Source organism: Etheostoma cragini, chromosome 5 (assembly GCF_013103735.1).
Source record: "Etheostoma cragini isolate CJK2018 chromosome 5, CSU_Ecrag_1.0, whole genome shotgun sequence".
Lineage (NCBI taxonomy): Eukaryota > Metazoa > Chordata > Actinopteri > Perciformes > Percidae > Etheostoma > Etheostoma cragini.
In genome coordinates, this window is record NC_048411.1 from 699,980 (window position 1) to 720,321 (window position 20,342).

At 43.1% G+C, this 20,342-nt stretch overlaps 1 protein-coding gene across 1 annotated transcript in view; it reads right to left on the bottom strand.

Moving 5' to 3' along the window:
- Positions 1–3,842, bottom strand: part of sema4c (sema domain, immunoglobulin domain (Ig), transmembrane domain (TM) and short cytoplasmic domain, (semaphorin) 4C) — an 87,639-nt gene extending 83,797 nt beyond the window's left edge. Inside the window, exon 1 of the mRNA XM_034872203.1 lies at positions 3,315–3,842. The gene's annotated coding sequence lies outside the window, so the exon portion shown is untranslated. The remainder of the gene's footprint in view (positions 1–3,314) is intronic.
- Positions 3,843–20,342: the final 16,500 nt, after the last annotated feature.

Below are 20,342 nucleotides of genomic sequence, written 5' to 3' on the forward strand. Positions count from 1 at the left end.
ATGCGAGACAGACTTCACGTTCTGGTGTCACTGTGTCATTCTTAGTCCACAGCTGGGCACATATCACACCTTCATTCAACACGCACACACACACCCACACACACACACACACACACGCACACACACACACTAACGCACACACGTATTACCTCCTCTCTATAGCTAATATGAACCATGAACTAATATCAATATATAAAGCAGGGACACATGCACAGAAAGCATGAAAACCCACGGTTTATATCACTTTAACCCTAACCCTGCCAGAGCCCACTACCTTGAAGGTCTCTTCCCTTCCTTCTTCTCTAAACATCAGCCTGTCCAGCCTGGCCCCGCCTCCTGCTGTTTTCCTGCAGGGTGCACACACACACCTACACACACACACACGACCCATCTGCTTCTGCTCTCCAGACCTTGCATCTGGCCTGCCATGAACCATATCTCTGTTCATCACAAACACACAAATAAACTCACATTTGAACACACACACACACACACACACACACACACAAAGCCTCTCTGACCATCAGAAACACAGTATCATTAGCTAATTCAGATCCATACACTCTCATAACACCATGGACACAGAGGGAGAGGTCTGTATGTGTCAGTGTGTGTGTGTGTGTGTGTGTGTGTGTGTGTGTGTGTGTGTGTGTGTGTGTGTGTGTGTGTATGTGTGTATGTGTTCCTGTATGCAAAGCTTTTGTGTTGGATTATCAGAAATCATCGCTCAATCACTGGAGTTTACTGTGCATTCAGCTGCTCCCCATGTGGGCTACAGTATCCGTTGCGTTGATGTGATGCATGTGACACAGAGTTGACAATTAAACACACACACACACGCAGGAGACATCTGGTCCTGTGACAATGTAACGGCTATGATGCAATGTTGACCTTTGTGTCAAAACACTGTTTATGTCACACATGCACAAAGATGGGCAAACACATGACTGACACCACTGATATTGAATTGATTGGTGGATTACTTGATCCATCAGCAACTGATTTTGCTAAATTATTAATTGTTTGAATCACTTTTCAAACAAAAATACCAAAACAAAATGTTTTTTCCAGCTTCTCAAATGTCAAGATTTGCTTCTTTTATACGACAGTAAAAGAAACTTCTTTGGGTTTGCTCTTTTTTTTCTTTTTCTTCTGACATTCTATGGAAAAAGAGACTTTATGAAAGTAATGGTGTGCTGCAGCCATGTCATAACACATGTGGGCTACAACGCAACACCCAGAGAGGACGTGAGCGCACACACATAAGAGAAACAAGTTGTAAGTTGTAACTTTACTTACTTTAACGTCAGAGCGGAATATTAAAGAGCCACTAAGTGAAAGTGTGTAGTGTGTGTGAAGCTGCACTGCAAGTGTGTGCCTGAATCCGACTGTAAAAGCATGCCCGTTTGGGTGTATGTATGTATGCATGCGGTCCTTTGTCTGCATGACTGTGTGCTGTTTAATTGCGAGCGTGTGTGTGTGTGTTTCCGTGTGAGGAGCATAGGAGTGTGTGAGGGGAGATGAGAAGGAGGCTGGCCGTCAGGATGTGGAGTCCATTGTCTGTCCGACAATGAAGAGAGTGAGTCGGCAGGAGTCCTGTGGTTCTTTCAATGGAGGCATTAACATCTGGGGCCGGAGGGCTGCAGTGTGTGTGTGGGTGTGCGTGTGTGTGTCGTTGTTGCATCTGCCCTGGTTATACTGGCTTCTTTTCTAACTGAGAATGATGCAGATGTCAGGAAGAACGCATCAACAGCCAGCCACCAGTCTTGTGTAATCATCTCTGCGTGTTTCTATCCAGGATCACGTCGACTCTTAAAGGTCTGGGAACTTCATTTTACAAATTGAAAGGTGAGCAGAGGGAATTTTGCTTGGATTATCCACAGCTACATCTTTCTACACTGCAAATGTCAACAGGCGGCTCAAGTACGTTACTTTAATTAATTTTTGCAAATGACACAGTGACATACACAAGCACATCCAACCTCCACCAACCTTATGAAAAAGAAATCCTTTGACACACTTTATGAGCAAATTACCCACATATTAAAGCCAAAAGTGGATCCTGAAGCGCAATAACGCTCATATAAAGTCATCCTCCTTCCCACATGGTAATAACATGACTCCACTTACATCCCCACAACCCTTACTGTCTTTATTTTGAAATACAGTCTGTGAGTTAACTGGCAGTGGCACCATTCAGCTTGTAAAAAACCCAAACACAAAAAGACCAGGAAAACTAGGCAGACCCCCCACTTCTCCTCCTAAACCACCACCTTTTTACACAAATCCTCCGTCCAGTGTGGACCCCTGCCCTTCTCCTCCTCCTCAGTAATTCCAATAATCAGTCGACTGAAGCCAATACTTCATTAAGGCACAATAAATTAGAAGGGGAATAAGGAGGAAAAGTATTCCAAAGTACTAATATGTCAAGTCAGTGGATTATTGTCACCCTAATAGCTTCATGTCTGAGTGTCAGCTGAGCAAGCGGGAAATAGAGGCAGCAACTGGAGGGACTCATTATCTTGGCATTGGAAGTGGATCATATAGCCTTTATCTAAGTATATGAGAAAATGAACTATCAAAATCTCTCTATAGGCTATGCTTTCAGTAAGAAGCTCTACAACTCTAAAAGCATGCATCTACAGTATGTGAGACAACATCTCTATTAACTCTAAAAGTCTCTCTTCTGGCAGCCAACACAAGTCACAAACTAGCCTATAAGTTAGGGATATTAATGGAATATTATATTGATGCCATAGAAGATGCAAAACACTAACAAGCTAAGGAAGTCTCCTAAAAAGTTCATTATAGAGCACCACAGACACTCCAGACATGGAAATATTACAGGCAAATAATACAAAATCAAACGACTTCCTCGCTTGGAATGGTGCATAGATCTACTCATGGCACGTTACTATTAATATATCGGAAGTGGGATACTGCGGGCTACATATTACACGTTAAAGTTCCATTACTGGGCTCCGATCATGGAGCAGTGTTACTGTAGCTACACAGACTACAGTATGAAGCCCGGAGTTGATCCCCTTCCAACTGCTCCAGACCGCAGTGCGCTGTGTTTACACTGCGCGTAATGGAGATAAAGTTGCATCACGTTGAGCCCTGAAAGCCACCTACAGCACCTAAAGGAGCCGTGTACACATCGCATTGTATCTGCGTCCTATTTCCAAGAAAAAGCTGGCTTCGTGGCAACAGTTGGAGATCCGGAGACTCTTCGCTTCCTCCGTCTACTTTTCATCCAGCCGTCCTCGCAGCACTGCGGCCAGCATTACGACGAATAACGGCCATAAACTTACCTTATTATTACGGGGATGGTGGTGGGGATTACAGGCAACGCTTTCCTCTCCGTCTCCCAGTCTTTCTCTGAGGCCAGATCTGGTATCCTTTTCCCCCTCCCTCTCTTCGTTCTCCGTTATCTCGGATTTTGTTTTTTTAATTTGACTTATAAATTATTCCACACCCTCATCAATTTCAGATGAATTCGTGCGCGGCTTTCCTCTTCTCTCGTATTTTATTTCCTCTACCTTTTCTGTTTTTAATGGTTGGACTATAAGGCAAATCCAGCCATATGATCCTGTCATTCAGTTTGTAACACGGAGGAACTGGCTCTCCGCGCAACTCCCTCCCAAGGCTTTGTAACACGAAACCAGAGGAGGAGGAGGAGGAGGAGGAGGAGTAGAAAAAGGGGGAAAAAAGAAAAGAAAGCGTGAATTTAATCCTCTATCTGGGACGAGTGACTCTATCCGCCTCTCTGCGCACAAGTTTCAGCAGTCCGTACCAAACAGACGTAGGCTGCTGGAGTGGTCGTGGCGCTGCGTTTCTGTGCCAATATCCTCGGGAAATGATGTGTGTGTGTGTGTGTGTGTGTGTGTGTGTGTGTGTTTGTGTGTGTGAGAGTGTGTGTGTGTGTGTGTGTGTGTGTGTTTGTGTGCGTGCGCCCCCAGCCACCTCCTGCAGTACGCATCGCAGCAGGAACCTGGGAGGATTTAAAAAAAGGCACACAAACAGGTCTCCGCCCATTAGCCTCTCGGAACAAGGGCCCCGGCGCAGACAGGGGCCCCCAGCATCTATTACACTGCTTGATTAGAAACGTTTCATTGTGTGGAAAGTGAAGGTCTGTTTTGGTAAAGTGCTCCCCAACCCGGGGTCTGACCCAGGGCGGTTCGAGGATCAGAGCTTCACACCCTGGCACCTTTTTTAATTTCTTAAAATGTTATTCTTCTATATTTACTGGGCATTTTCACATCACTTTGGAGCATCGTGGTAGTGGAAACGCTGAATAATTTAATAATAATAATAAGTAAATATGAAAAACAAAACAAAAAGGGACATTGCATATTTATCTACGTAAAGGCAGACATTTTATAAAATGCAGTATCAATGACTTTTGAAAATGAGGGATTATGTGATTTTGACTGATGGCTCAGCATAATTTTCAAAAAAAAGGTTCAGAAGGTTTTTGTGAATGATCCAGACATCTAGATTCTGGGTTCAGTTTCACGATGCTGTGATGAGTACAACTCCTTAGCTCACAATGGATTAACAACAGATTTGTTTGGGGTGCTGGGAACAAGTTTAGGGGTGCAGCCCCCCCATAAAGGGCTAAATGCGCCAGTAGTCTGACCTGAGTCGCCCAGAGGGTTTTTATGACGGGGCTGGCTCGGCTGGAGACCAGCTTGGCTGTAAGAGAGCCCATTGTTAGACTGGAGGGTCTGGTTCTTCATCCAGTGAGCAAGGCATCAGCTCCAAAAACGCTCCGGTCTCCTTCTGCAGCAGAGAGAACGTTCCACAAGAGATCAATGGGCTACACTATTAATAACGCATTATTACTGTTAGTAATAATGTTAGTTATCACCTTTTCCTTCATCTGTTCTATTCATTTCTTTTTCTTTTTCTTTTTCAATCAATAATCCGATTTCTAAAGCCTTTGTTCCACATGACAGCATTTTGGTCTGTGTGAATGAAGTGATAACCTCTATAACATATGTTGAGTGATTGTTCTTTAAACATGTATTTCTACATATCTGCTGCTATCCTTATAAATGTTCAGTCTCATAAGAAGATATATGATAGATGTATGACATATGCTATCAGTGGTGAGATCTTTTCATTGAAACGTAGCAATATCACAGTGTTAAACTACAGGTTAAAGTCCCACATTCAGTATTTCAGTCTGGACCGCAGCAATGCCATGCCAGCCCTGTAAACCCGAAGGTCACTGAGCCACTGGTCCCCCTTACAGTCTCATGTCCTGACGCGCATGTTGAAGTATCGCCACAGAAAAGCTGAATGGAAAAGGGAAAATTGCGCCAAAAAAGTTTTTAACACTCGCTTGAGGTGGTTTTTACCTTTGTCGACAAAGACTTGACGCACTAATGTAGCCAAAGGGACTTGTATTGTTTCTGGTTAGCAACCTCTACTTTCACTCTGTTTACTGGAAAATTACAGCCATGTGTATCCTACTGCATAGTGCCACACACACACACAAACACACACACACACACACACACACACACACACACACACACGCTACGTAAGGGCTCTGCCATTCTCTAACCGAGATACGCTACTCTTGTAACAAACGGTAAATAAACAGTTGGAAGCATCATGGAGGCCAGTGAAATGTTACAGTGGCTCCTTCTTTTTTATTACTGTTACTTATTCAGACTCTTATTCAAACTCAGTGCCGACTGATGTGATATTCAAGCGCCTCTTGGGTGGAGACGGAGGCGTCACGCCGGAAAAAAGGGCCCGGAAATCAGCACATCATTCCATCGCTGCCAATCGGAGCAGGAGCCGGTGAATACCTGCGCCCGCTGCAGAGGCATGGGGACGCTGACTGGAAACCTTTCCACTGCAGACAGAAGACCGATCTGAGCAGGGGTAAGCATGTTTGTTGGCCAGGGGTAAAGGGGTACTAGCTGCTGGCTGAGACAGAGTAGCAGCGGTACCTGGAGGACAGGAGGAAGGCCTGGCTCCGACTGATGTCTGTCTGGGTTCTTCATCTTTTCCAACTCCACTCACTATTTGGATGTCAGGAACAGTGTTTATTTAACTGACATTTTACATTTTGTCTCTGGTGAGATCATATTGGGACTTTCATGTTGCTGCTCTAGAAACAACGTTTAGTTGCATTTGAAATATAAATACAATCTACAATCTAATCACGTGCCTAATTTATTATTTAAAAATAAAAAAGTACAACACTCTATATTTGGCCATAATTCAGCACATTGGTCTTGTTGAGCTTCACTGTCTTTTCACTAGAAGGCTGTTTTCACTTTCATCTGCTGAAGAAGGAAAGTTCCACATTAAATCTCAGTCTAACATGTGTAGCTGCAGGCAGATGTTGGGACATCACAACGAGTGTTGTCCAAGGGAGGAAGAAGTACTGTAGATGGCACGTCAATCCGTTTCTGAATGAGGTAATTACACGTTTTTGTAGGAAACCCAAATCAGACACAAAATAAATAAATAAATAATAAATAATTTGTTTATTAGTCCCCAATGGGGAAATTACTGCACTACACTCTGTGTACACACTTTTTGTTAGTACTCACACACAGGCCTGAAATACACACACATGCTCAGGACCTATACATGCACTATACATGGAGAGATGTCAGAGTGAGTGGGCTGCCAGCTGAACCAGCGCCCTGAGCGGTCGGGGGGGTACGGTGCCTTGCTCAAGAGCACCTGGCAGTGCCCAGGAGGTGAACTGGCATCTCTCCAGCCACCAATCCACGCTCCCAACTTTTTGGGTCCATACGGGGATTTGAAATACTGCAATAACCAAATAGGAGTATTTACTGGGTCTTCATACCTCTATCTTTGGATAACTAAGAGTAAAGAATTTTATTTTCACATTTCCATATCTTAAAGGTCCGGCCTGTTGCTCAGGAGTTACTCAGTTTGCAGTTCATCGTCCTGACTGAGGACAGGGAGAATTAGTTTTTTATTGACATCAACTCTGAGAATAATTTCCAAAGTCACCCTACTACAGTATGAGCAACCCTATTGGGGAGTGAGCCACCAATCATGTACACACCATCGCTCATCTTGTATATGTTGCTCAATACTTTTAAAGGGGTACTCCAGTGATTTAGTATTGCACTTATACATTTGGTGGACAAATAGAATATACATTTAAAAAAGAATGGTCTCAGAGGGGTCCAAGTTCTTTCCTAACCAAAACTTAATCTGCGTGGGGGGCTGTGGGGCACAGATAAATGTTTATGTTATGCCAAATTATATCAGAGGCTGAAATATAAGTACTTTTAGTCCCTTGTATAGGTCTAGCTGAAATGTACTGAATCCTACATTTCCCCTAATGCATTGTAATGGTGTCTTTCATTCCCTCTGCCCCAACAGACTTAGTTAACCCCAATCATGTCATCCGGGTCATCTTTCAGACTTTAAAGAAAGCTCCCTTCAGAGTCACCGAAGACATTACCCAGCTGTTTTTACAGCCTTCATGTGAGCTGCACTAAATGGGTGAAATTTGGTGGAATGCCCCTTTAACAACTAACTGTGTAACAGCGTTGGTATTTTGGAAGCAGAGGAAACATTGCAGAACATAAAGTGAAACATAATAACGCCAGGAACAATGCTTAAACACATAAAATTAGACATTTCTTGATCCCTTTGTTGCCCCACGGCATGCTGGGAGGATTCCCTTCAGGGTTTCATCCCTACAAACTGAGTTTAGGTTGCCTACAACAATAAAGGAATCACTGTAGAGTGTTGGAATACAAAACATACAGTAAGTGAACAACAGCAGATGTTTTCAGTATGTTGTTATTGATTGTGCTCAGAATAATTAGTACTATTATTTTGAATGTGCAGTCTATACAGATGAGGCTAAATATCTAAAATAAAATTAATAATCCTGTGCAGACGGGACATAAACATGAAAGAACACACAAGACATGGGATTATGATCCAAAGATTAAGTGTGCAGATTAGAAGGCAAATATTAGAATGACATCTCTATGGATTAGCACAGAAAATATTGCACGTTCTTTTTGGTTTCATATGGCAAATATCGATGCAGCTGGAGACAGCATGAGGCACAAATTAATAAACTAAACCAAACACAAACATCTTCCATTTACCTGGCTACATTCTAGCCTGGTCTCTGGTCCATAAGCCTGGTCCTACCAGACTCCGGTCCAGCAGCCTGGTCCAGAGTCTGGTAGGACCGGGCTAATGTACCAGAGTCTGGTAGGACCAGGCTAGGAAACCAGCAAATATACCACAAACCCAGACAACGTACTGAAGGAAAATATAAAAATTGAGAGAAAGTACGTAGGAGGGCGAAGTCAGTCTAGCTACATTCAGCACTTCAACTGGTCCTGCCGTCTGTAAACGTGGGTCTAGCTAATTTACAGGCTGCCTGATGGAAAAGCTGTGAAGATAGTCCCAAATCCTCACGCAGACAGATTACCAAATAAACAATATTGAATTATAATGCTCATAATCTCAAACACACACACGCACACGCACACACACACACACACACACACACACAAACACACACACACACACACACACACACACACACACACACACACACACACGTCAGGCTGCAGACGCTGTGGCACAGATTTGTTTGGTTGAGAGTTAATGAGTTTGGATTCAGGACACTAATTTGGAGTCAGACTCTCATTCGGCAGTGTGTTAAAAACAGCTCAGTGATGAAAAGGAGAAGTAGCACGGCCTCGGGCCACATCAAGAGACACTGCTGAGAGAATGTGGGTTTTATGCTAGAAAGTTGTGCTTAGTGTGCTGGATTTTGGCCTTCTAGGAATTCAAATAAAAAGACAAGATTTGTAAACTAGGAAACAGTAGACCTTGACCTCCCCTCTGTCTCTCCTAGTCAATAACATTTAAAAAAAATGAAACACTATGTCTAAAATGAATTTGCAGGGATTATTTTCACCTACGATTGGATAAAATAGACTTGAGATGTATTATGTGAAGAAGCAGTCATGTGTGAAGCTCCATGCCTGCCCTCCAGTTCAACCTGTTATTGATGTACTGTGCAGCCTATTCTGCCGGCGCCGTGGAATAAATAAGAGTTTCAGTGTACCGAACAACTTCATATGGGTTTTTTACTTGTTCTCTTACTCAATTTCCTATGTGCTGAGGCAGTTTCATGGCCCCAAGGCCTGTGAACGCCACTCTCACTTTAGAAATCCATGCTGCTGATTGGACAATATTGCAGTCTCTCTGCTATGAGTCTTTACATTTGTCCAAGAAGCGACTCCAGCTTCATACATCACGGCAATATTCAATTCATTGTTTTCAGTTTTTAGTGAGATGGTCAGAAATGTTGTGAATGTTTGAACAGTCTACCATAAGCACGTTCAGAGTTCTTTTGGCTGTTTTTTTTTCTCCCCCTAACCTTTAAAAATGCATCATGGCATACTGCACTGCAATTTAGTCCACACCTCCACTCCAATAGGAGTTTTTACTCCCCGTTTTTGGATTTTTATGTTCGAACACCTGCAGTGGGTGTGAAGGAGCACTCAATTTGTCAGCGTTTTTGTTTCAGTCAATGTACAGCCGTCAACAGATTGAAAGCGAAAACTTTCTCCAATACGGCAACGCCATTGCTCTGAGCAGAAGGCCTTGGTAGTGTGAAAGCATAAATTATAGACTAATGGCTGACGGAGAGGAGGAGGAGAAAGATAGCGGCGGATAGCGAGTCAGCAGCTCGGAGCGCTCGCCTACTCAGTTTTTTTCTTGCAGCTTCTGATAAACAATAACAAGGATATGCGGGTAATTACAGCATTCCATTAGCAGGTTTTTTGGGGGGAAATTAATATGAGAGGATAAAACGATTCATATCTGCATTTTGATTTGGAAAAGCTTCAATAGATCATTTTGGGATTATAGAAATCTTGAAAGAAACCCCAGGTTTCTTTAGTCTGTAGGACTTAGACTGACTTCTATATTATAATCTAAAGCGGCCTGATATTATATTAGGGCTGGGCAATAAATCCATATTACACTGACATTGACATGACACAAGTGTTCTGTTCATCTTTGGAGGCTGCAATACAGTTATTTTCACTGAATTTACCAGACTTATTAGCTGTTTTATCATTTGCCTTCACCCACTTAATCATCATATGCACATTATTGATGATTATTAATCAATAATTAAAAAATTAAATATTTTGTGAAAGCACCAATAGTCAACACTACAGTATTGCCCATACATCAATGTGTTTGATCGTGGTGTTTGATTTTTTCTGTATGGACCTATGAGACTCTATTAACCCCCCCCCCCCCCTTAGCAGCAGACCACATGAATCTAAGCGTGAACTCATGACCGTTTGCAGCCCAGGGGACCGTCCTGGCTCCATTTCTCCTCATCTTCTGTACATCAGACTTCAGCTGCAGCACAGGAAACCGCCATTTCTTCTTTTCTCTCTGATGACTCAGTGAGTGCATCATTGATGGAGAAGAGGGTGAAAACATGAGGCTGACAGGAGATTCATTTTAGCATTTCTTCCAACTCAATGCAAACAAGGCCGGGAGCAGGTGGTGGGCATGTGTGTTTCACTTACTTTTTATTGACTCCTTCACTTTATGATCTATGTAAATCCCCACAATCACAGGCTGATGCATATACCCGTTACCATGGTGATGGGACAATCAATGAAATCAGGCTTGACAATTAATTGCAATCAAGAATATAAGTGTCTATAAGTTTTGAATGAATTCCAGGATGCATCTTTTTGTCACATTGCTGTCATGTGACACAGATAATGTCATAACAATACTAACGCCTCTTTATTATCAAAACATATGCAGTCCGACCAATAATCACTTTTATGATTACAATTTGGCATAACTAGACAAAATCAATGATTACCAGTTATACGCCTTAGGACCTTATCGAGCAACTCATTGCAGTTAAAGAGATTATGTAAAAAACCAACTAGACAACGATGTAATAATTGATTCTACCAATTCAGCAGATGAGCACATGGATTTATTAGAAGTTTAGCTTTTGTTTTTGGACTGAAAACATAGCTGCTCTCACACATGAGGAGAGGAGGATGACGGCCCAACACCGTCATCACAGACAACATCCCCCCCCCCCCACATGGATGTCTGGAGGTGTATCATCTCGCGTTCAAGAGGGTCCCCAACAAACACTCTAAAACACTTTAAAGCACACAAAAACCAAGTGAGAGTGAGAGAGAGAGAGAGAGCGAGAGAGAGAGGGAGAGAGAGAGAGAGAGAGAGAGAGGAACAACCTAAAAGAGTAGACACAATCAAGCGAACAACGATCTCTAAAGAGAGAGAGGAACATTGATGGCATAACTAAAAGCATAGGCAATTGGCTTTAAGATGAGAAAGAAAACACTTTTTTAAATAAGCATAATGATGACAGAAAACGGATGTTTAACGATAACCAATTCCAATCAAAAGAAGCATGCAACATAAAAGCTTTTTTTCAACTCATTTAGATTCAGAGGGCACAATGTAGAAGATCTTATCAGAGCTCCATGGTGAGTAATTTTACAATGAGGCTAGTTAAAGTTAATGCATTCAAAAGAAATTGGCACCAGTGAAAGAAACATCTTATATCTGAGCATGCTGTTTAAGTTCAGTACACACTGTTTATAATGAACTAGTCCATGTTCAGAGTTCACAATCTGAAAGTTCCCAGACCCAATAAAGTCACTAGTTTATGGTCATTTATTCAGTTTTTTTAATCCTTTATTTTAAATGAGCTGCTCTGAGCTATTCTTTAGCGACTCCCACCCATCCGTCCCAAGCCCCCAAACAGCGGGACTGCCCACTCAAACCAAATGTATTTTGGATGTTCCTTCTTGTTTCTTCAGACTCTGTGGGCGCAGTTTGCAAAGAAACGTGGGATTTGTTTTACATTTAAATCCATACTAATTGAAAAGTCAAATATTCACACAAACTGCAACTTCCTTGGTAAGAGGTAGCTGTGTTGCTGCGGTCTGGTTTTCCATTAGCACCAGCCATGCGGGTGTTTCGGTGTCTGCGTGCCCTACATCCTCGCCCTGGGTGCTCCAGAACTCTGCGTGGGCGTCCTTAACTCTTCCAAGAGTGAACAACGCTCACGTTCAAGGTCATAAGTTACAAACGGAATCGTTCAGTTCACTGTTCTCCAAAAACAACTGAGTCAAGAACAACTGAGTATCAATTAGGGCTGGGCAATGTAGTGATATTATATCAATACCGTGATATGAGACTAGATGTAGTCTTAGATTTTGGATATTGTAATAGGACATAAGTGTAATCGTTAATGGTTTTAAAGGCTGCATTACAGTAAAGTGATGTACTTTTCTGTGGCATGGTGTTATTTCTGTTAGCTTAATGGTTTGATTTGCACTGAGGGATGATTTTATGGAACGTTCCCCATGCCTATAGGGATGGTGAAGGGTATGTGATGATGTCGGGGGGGGGGACTTTATCAGGATGCATAGTATGCTGGTCCATGAAATAACTGGCCTTTAATAATAAAAATCTGCCTCTATGGGAATTTAACAAAGGGGGGTGTTTTAGTCAACATGAGCAGGGGTTCCTCACGAGCAGCACTGTATATAGTACTGTGTATACTTTACTTCTATACAGCGGGGGGGGTGTAACGGTAGGGTTGCACGATATTGACAAAATGTGGTATAGCAATATCGATGTTGCGATATTGATATTCATTTTAATATTTTTAATATATGTGTAATTTTAGCAAAAGTTACGGGGAAATGCATCAAAATAGATTCATAAGAAATTAAAAAGTTTTTTTACAACACAAGACGCTCACATTGCACTGTAATACATTAACAAGGACATGTCTACAGGACAGGACATGGTGTACTAGTTGGACAGTATAATATGAATAAATATAAATAAAGATAACAGGACATGCTTGACTGGCCCGTGGCATGGTAACTGGCCAACAAAACATGACCATTACAGCGTTACCAGCTCTAAATCAAACACAACTAAGCCAATGGACGGGACGCAATGTATGATGGGTGGAATGTGTTTCTTAAAAACGTTTCGATGAATCAGTTCTTCTGCTGCTGTGACACTTGTTCCTGCTGCTGTAACAGTTAAATGTGGAAAGAGGACTGAGTCTAAATAAAGACATAAAAACATCAACCAGAGTGCAGCCTAATCCGCACTCTTAGCTTCCGGAATGGTCTGGATGGCACTGTCTCGGGGATCCAGCTCTTCTTATAGGAACCATAGGCGGGATTAACTGGGATTCACAATTCAGGTCAATCTTCCCCGGCAAGAGCAGAGAAAGAGATTTTGCTGATATTGATGGGAACTAAACGGGAGGCCAAAAAAGAAAATCCTTTCATAAATTATATCCTCAACTGGTGGACTCATAATGCAAATCTTTTTTGTTTTGCTCCACTTTCAGACTTTCCATTGTCTCAGAACCGGTTGTACCATGGTTGTATGAGTGACAAGCAGCAACGGGAGCATTATGTAGCACATGTCTGGCAAATGTAGTAAGCAGGCCAGGCGGTGAGAAAGCGAGGTAAAGTCTCATTATGAGGCAGAGCACAGGTCGCCTCCCATGAGCCTCTGCTCTCTTTGCACCGCTCTCCTCCGTTTGGACTCTTCATCACTACGAGACTTCAGCTGAGATTTATACTGGGGAACGTTCAGAGCTGGGAAACAGCTACTATGAGCTATTGTGAGCAATCTGGCCCATGTTACCTTTCATTGTCAGTTGGAGTTTTTAATAGCACAAAGAAATTCCTTTCAACATCACAGCTGGATGTTAAAATGTGTTGAACATGTCACTTGTGGACGATGTTAAAGATGTAAGACGTATATATTCAGAACCTGTAATGTCTTTTTAAAAATCGTTCATCAATCATTATCCAAATATTTACATTTTCTTGGACGATATGACAGAATGATTCTTCTATAACGGACATCTGTCCAATTAAAGTAGGCGGAGTTGACCTTAAGACCTCATGACGGAGGACACTGAACACTCAATGCTGTTCTTGGCCTCCAAGGTCGCCTTCCATGACGTTGAGCCGTTGGAGGCAAAAATTCACCAAAAACCACACTAAAGAGATTGAAATCAGAAGTAATGAATGGTTTCAACAACCGGCGGTGGCAGTCGGATTCTAAACGGCAGCACAACCAAAGTCGTCATAATCAATCAAAAGGTCTTTTTGCAACGTTAGCTTTTTGACAGAAAACCGCTTTCAGCCGCTGCTGAACTGTCACATTTCATCCGACTGCAATTTCCCGGGTAAACATTTGTGGAACGAAGTGGAGAAATCTCCTGTCTTCATCTAAGAATGAAATGTTTATTTAATGTTAAACTGTTTCATTGCCTCTGCAATCGCCTGGTGGTTAATATCTGTTGAGATGAGTGTATTAAAGCATGCCCCATATGATGAGTAGCTCCCTTCTTCCGCTGACAGTAGAAGGAAATTACAGTTCAACGGAACATCATTTCATTCAAATTGTATATTCATTGAAGGGCGATGGGAAGCGACAAGTGAGGTTTTAATCAGAGCGGTTTTGGGGAGATAAAAAAAATCAATCGTCTAAGAATTGCTTTTCATTACAGCTTCATAAACATACCTCATCCTTTTTATCTGACCTGCAGTTGAAATTGTGCTGTTTGATTAGAAAGGAGAGAAAAGGCTCTGCTTTGATCAAAGCGAGGTAGTTCAGTTCCCACACCAGAAAACTTAAGTCAGGGGATAGATCAGCCAGATGACAGAGATAAACCTCTGGTTTAGCCCTACGTTTCTTTCATTCACTAAGTCACCAAGGCTATAAATCAGTGTTGGATCTCTGCTTAATTTGGAAATTTGCATAGATTGCCTCACTGCTGTTCCTTCTGCTGTTCGTTCTCTGTCTCTCTCGATGGGATAACAGCATGCTAATTCACTGTCTTGTGTAAAGGGGAATGGCTTCAGGAGGTTATTCAGTTGTACCGGGAGCTGTAAAAGCGGGTTTCTTCAGTCCCCGAGCGAGAGTTTGCCGCTTGTCAGCGCAGTGGGAAAAACTGCTGAGGGAGGCTGGGTTGGGGCCCCTGGGACCCCTGTATCTCTCCTCCCCTCTCCATCTTGTGTTGCGCCCCTGGCTGGCTAACTATAATAAACAGCAGCGAGCGCCCTCACTTCCCCTGCACTCCACCACTCTCCAAAGTCTGCATGATGAATCTCGTTCGGCAGCTCTGCATATGCAAACACACTGGCATACATGAGAGAAATTATGCATGGGCAGCTTAACTCCTACACTGTTGTGTTCTTTTGCAGGAAGATACATTGTAAAAATGCCTCTGGTTAAGCCTACATTTTGATACTCTCATTTGGGATGCCAAAAGTTAGCCAGCGTTTGAATAAAAAAACAAAAACAACCTCGATTTAACAATATGGAGCCATTTTAATAAAAAGGCCAACTTCTGCCTCAGGCTTGTTGATGGTTGGTTATGAATTCACATCACTCGTATCCACTTGTTTGCTTGGAGAAAGCCGCTGGTAATGTAGAATCCAGCGAGCTATACCCACCCCAGCCAGCACTGAGAATGTGTTTCTGTGACTGTGCATTTCTCATCCATTGAATGCATGATTAAACAAGACTGAAGCTACATTCATACTACATATTAAATCAAAGCAGCAAAGCTGTCAGTATTCAGATTTAAAAAATCCTTAAATTTGTGGTGTGGTATTGTGAAACAAGTCTCCCTCGCTGGCTGTGAGTGAATGCTGTACACAAGCTAAGTTTCTCACGTTTAGCCGGTAATGTATACCATGTTCACAATCTTTGTTTAGCATGTTAGCATGCTAACATTTGCTAATTAGCACTAAATACAAAGTAAAACTGAGGCTGTGTGTAATGTCATTGGTTTTGACCACAAATGTCTGATGCCAAATGTCATTCCGTCCAACCGTTGTCAAGACAAATGAGAACTCCAAACGTAAACCTCATGGTGGGGGTCACCAAAGCCATCAGGATACATCGTCTGGGAACCATGAACGTATGTAAGAAAATGTTTGGCCAATCCATCTATTCCATCTGGATAGGTGAGAACTTTTACCTGCTGGTGGCGCTATAGGGAGAGTCAGGGGATCACCCATGGGGGGTCCCTACGGCTCATCCTGTGGTCACCATGGATATCTTTACCAGATTTCAATAGATCCCATCCAATATTTGTTGAGCTATGTCAGTCTTGAACAAAGTGTTGAACCAAACCACAGACCAACATGCCGACACTACCATCACTAGTGCCACACCTAAATGTTGCATCTGTTCTATGAAATGTAATACAATATGTACACATCACTCAGAAGGCATTGAGACATACTTCTAATCAGCGAGGACAATGGCTGGGTGAAAACATCCATGGGTAGGCAACAGGGCGAAGAGGATTACGATTCTGCCACACTGCTCAAATGGATCTTGTTTTTATTTGTGTGTTTTCCCGCCCCTCTATCATCTAATGCAATCATCCTTCAATCAGTGTTCAACGGTGAAAATCTAATCACACTGGTTTGAGGTTTCAGAAAGCCATCTTCTTTAATCCAATTCCTGACAGATATCCCTGTCACGGCGCTCCCTCTGCCACTGTAACTACTACCCTATCAGCAGGCTAATTTCTCAGGTTCATCAGGGTTGGCAGTGTTTGAATTCTAGAGACAGCCGCTTCTACCTCCCACACCCTTACCCATCCCAGCGCGGGTATTTCCCACTGCTGTGACCCCTTTGGCCGCCCAGACGTCTGGACAATGGCGAACGGACGCCGAGCTGCTCTGGCTGCCAAAGGCCCCTGCCTCACTCCACATCTTGCATTCTCTGACGGCTGGGTGTAGGAATGCCTTTCTGAGGCATCTTTGCAATCCTAAAGGGCAACTCGCTCAGCCGTGAAAAACAGTCTCAATACTTACACTTGCCATAAATGCCCATAAGCTAGGCAATCTGTCATGCTTTATAATGTTGTCCCGGGCAACGCGGTATCACTGAGGGCCTCTGATAGGGAAAACAAAAGACAAATGACTGAGCGTGCCCTTTTCTAATCTATCAATTTCTTCTAGAGCCCTTTGTCCTTCAAGCCCAGTGTTACATGTGGGCCTGGCTGCGAGCAGCTTTGATTATATCGCCCCTGAAAGATCCCTGGGCAGTGTTTGAACTTGCTGAGACACATTTATTCAATGACCTTTAGCCAAAAGCACCTTTAGTGAGATGTTTCCAGGGTTGAACCTGACATATCTGCTTCCCGGTTGCCAATAAGGCTTGTCAAGTTTCTGGAAGATACTCCCGCACAAAGCAAAAAATAGATGTTCACAGGCAGATGTGGCATTCATAAGGGGCTGTGTGGGATTGTTCGGTGATATTTAGCATTTCCTGGCACTGGAGCCGGAGCTATAGGAGTGTCTGCATCCTGCTGGGTAAGACGCTGGACTGGTACAGTCAGCACACAGACTGTGGGCACTGGCTTGAGACTTAAGACCCATTGTTAGGAGGAGCAGTTTAAATACCAGCATGTTGTTAATACCCACACACAGATGAACACATACTGCCTCTTCACATGCACACGGAAACACACGTGCACAGCAACACTCCTACCTTTGTGCTATCTTCAAGAAATCCCCAGCTCCTGTGTCTCCGTGTGTGTGGAGCAGTCACTACAGTATATAACAGTGCACTTCCTTCTAGTAGAGAGATGAAGTGTACGGTGTAACACTTAACCTTCTCTCCCCCCATTTCACCCTCCCATGGCAATCCTAATAAAACTTGGATTATTTTTATAACACAACGTATGGCTGCTGACTTTACAAGCTCCCCTCCAGCTCCTGGGTGAGAGAGAGAGATGGGGAGGGGGGGGGGGAATAAAGAAAGCCCAGGTCAAAACCGCTCTGTGTCTCCGAAAGGGCAGCATATCCAAAACCATCAATGAAGGCCTTTTCTGCTGGGAGGAAAAATAAACACCCTGACTGATCCTTTTTCTTTTGCTTCAGTCTGGTGCTACAGAGAAAACCTCTGTTGCTACAGTTCCCGACCAGACCTGGTGGCTTTCCTGCCCTGTTAACTATCATCTCTATCTCACGGAAAGGTCAAGTTCAGATGGGTTTGTACAGTTAAAGAGCTCCTCCCCGTCTGCGACGACAGAGGGTAAAAAAAAAAGTGGAATCTAGGGAAACTGCTTGTTGCAAATCCAATATTCAATTTCATACTACAAACTGAATTATTCCCAAAGGTATACTCAAAAGGCCAAACTCCAAAGCGAAGTGTATGAATATGGGAATAACAGACAACAAAAAAGAGCTTGAGAGAACCCGGGCTCCTTTTCTAACCTTCGCACAGTGGGCCAATCACAGCGCCAAGTGGCTATGAATGTCACATTGTCAGTTTCATAAAGTTCCAGAGTTTGGCGGACACAAACTACTCGGTGGTCGGAAAGGTGTTGGGGAAGGAGGTTTCCAGAGCTGTCACATGTCCACAGGTAAGGGTCATTTCCACCGCTTCCCATTCATTGTCTACGTGAGCAGCCGGGAACGTATTCTTGTAGCGTCGCGGGGGACTTCGGAAAAGCGGGGCGTTGAGTTGCACGCGCCTCATTTGCATAAAGTTGAATTCAGGCCACTCTATGCAAATCAGGGGCATCCAACTTGACTCGCAGCCTCTGGAAAACTAACAGCAACAACAACTAACTGACTGTTGTTGCTCTAAAATAAAGACTTTTTCAGCAACTGCAGCTTTTTCTCTCATAAAATGTTTTCCCAAACACATTTTAGTGAACTCTTTTCATAAGTACGAGTGGCCATGTTGGTCTGTTTTGAAATTTGTCAGCTGACAGACCCACGTAAAGCATTGCGGTTGTAGGAGGGTGTAGCCTTCCTTTGCTTGTCAGTAGTCATTGAAGAGAAATTGCTAGTGGCGAGCCCAACAAGTGTCCAATGCTGAGAAGCGGGGAGATCCCTGTATTCAGTAGCATCATGTATTCTGTGGATACATACCATGAGACCATCTGACAGGCAGTTGGAATGAAGCAAACTGGCTGCTGGAGAGTCAGCTCCATTCCCCACTCCAACCGTTTTCCTACAGTCCCTAATTTTATTGAGTTACATTGCAAGAACATTGCCGAATGTGTTTGGTAGGAGAGTAGAGTTTTTTATTGGAGACTTTGACTGTGAGAGAGCAAACTGCCAACGAGGAGTATGATTAATGTGCCAGGTAATGTACAGTCACTCTTTCTTGGACTCGTTTCAGAAAGTATTATATTAATTTGCTTATCACTCCATAGGAAAAATATGTAGTACACCACTATATTACCTTGCTGTTCCAGCCATAACATTGTCAGTTTGCATCCTCTTGTTCTTTAAAATTGGGACTCAACTTAATTTCCCATCCTCTCCTTGTTCCTTGATAAGAATCATAGTTGAGAGAACGGTTCCTCCAGGCAAAGCCAACTTTTCTCATCTGAGCTCAGCGCGATGTTCAAGGGGACGATGACTAATTCTATGAAAATTAATCAGGGCGGCTGAGGGGGTGGGATGCATTTCCTGGATAATTCAACTTTTAATCTTATATTTAGAAGTGGTGATAACAAAAGTAACAACTTATTTCTGCGAGTGGAAACTGTAATGTGGCATTACTTAAATTGAAATAGTAATTTGCTTCAGTCCATTGTTGGGTGGCTCGGTGAGAAAGGCTGGGACGGGGTTGGGATGATGGGGGCTGCGGGGGCTGCTGCATCAGCATGTGTGCAGTAATGTGATAGCGAGGCCTGGCCGCACAAAGAAAACACAACCAGCTCTCTAACTACCCTCCCAGTAAGACCCTGAGAGGGGTGGGCAGCGGGGGAACGAGGGGCGTGGGGGCTGGGTAGCTCCACTTCAGTAATTGTGCTGCCTTCAAATGCAGGCGAAAATATTGTAATTCTAAGTGAAGCGCATAGGAAGAACATTAAATGAACTGCAGAGATGTGACCTTTAGGGAGTTTTTTAATCTCTTTCAGTGCCATATGTTCCCACTTTTTACTCTAGTTTTCACTTTCTCATTTTATTACTTTTCATCAATTGCATTTGATGCATGCTATCTTCTATGTTGCGGATGCTCAGAGTAATGTCGTTTTTTCTTCACCCCTAAGAACTTGGCTGCTGGTGTACTGTACATCATATTTATGACTGGTAGGAAGGGTTTATGTGGAGCACTTGAAGGTAAAATTGCTTTCTTCATATCAGGACCTGTCCCACTTGTAACAGAGACACATGCATAATTTTGGAAGTGGGAGATGATTATTGTAGGCAACAAGGCACTACAGATGAGTTGGATGCTGCCTTTGC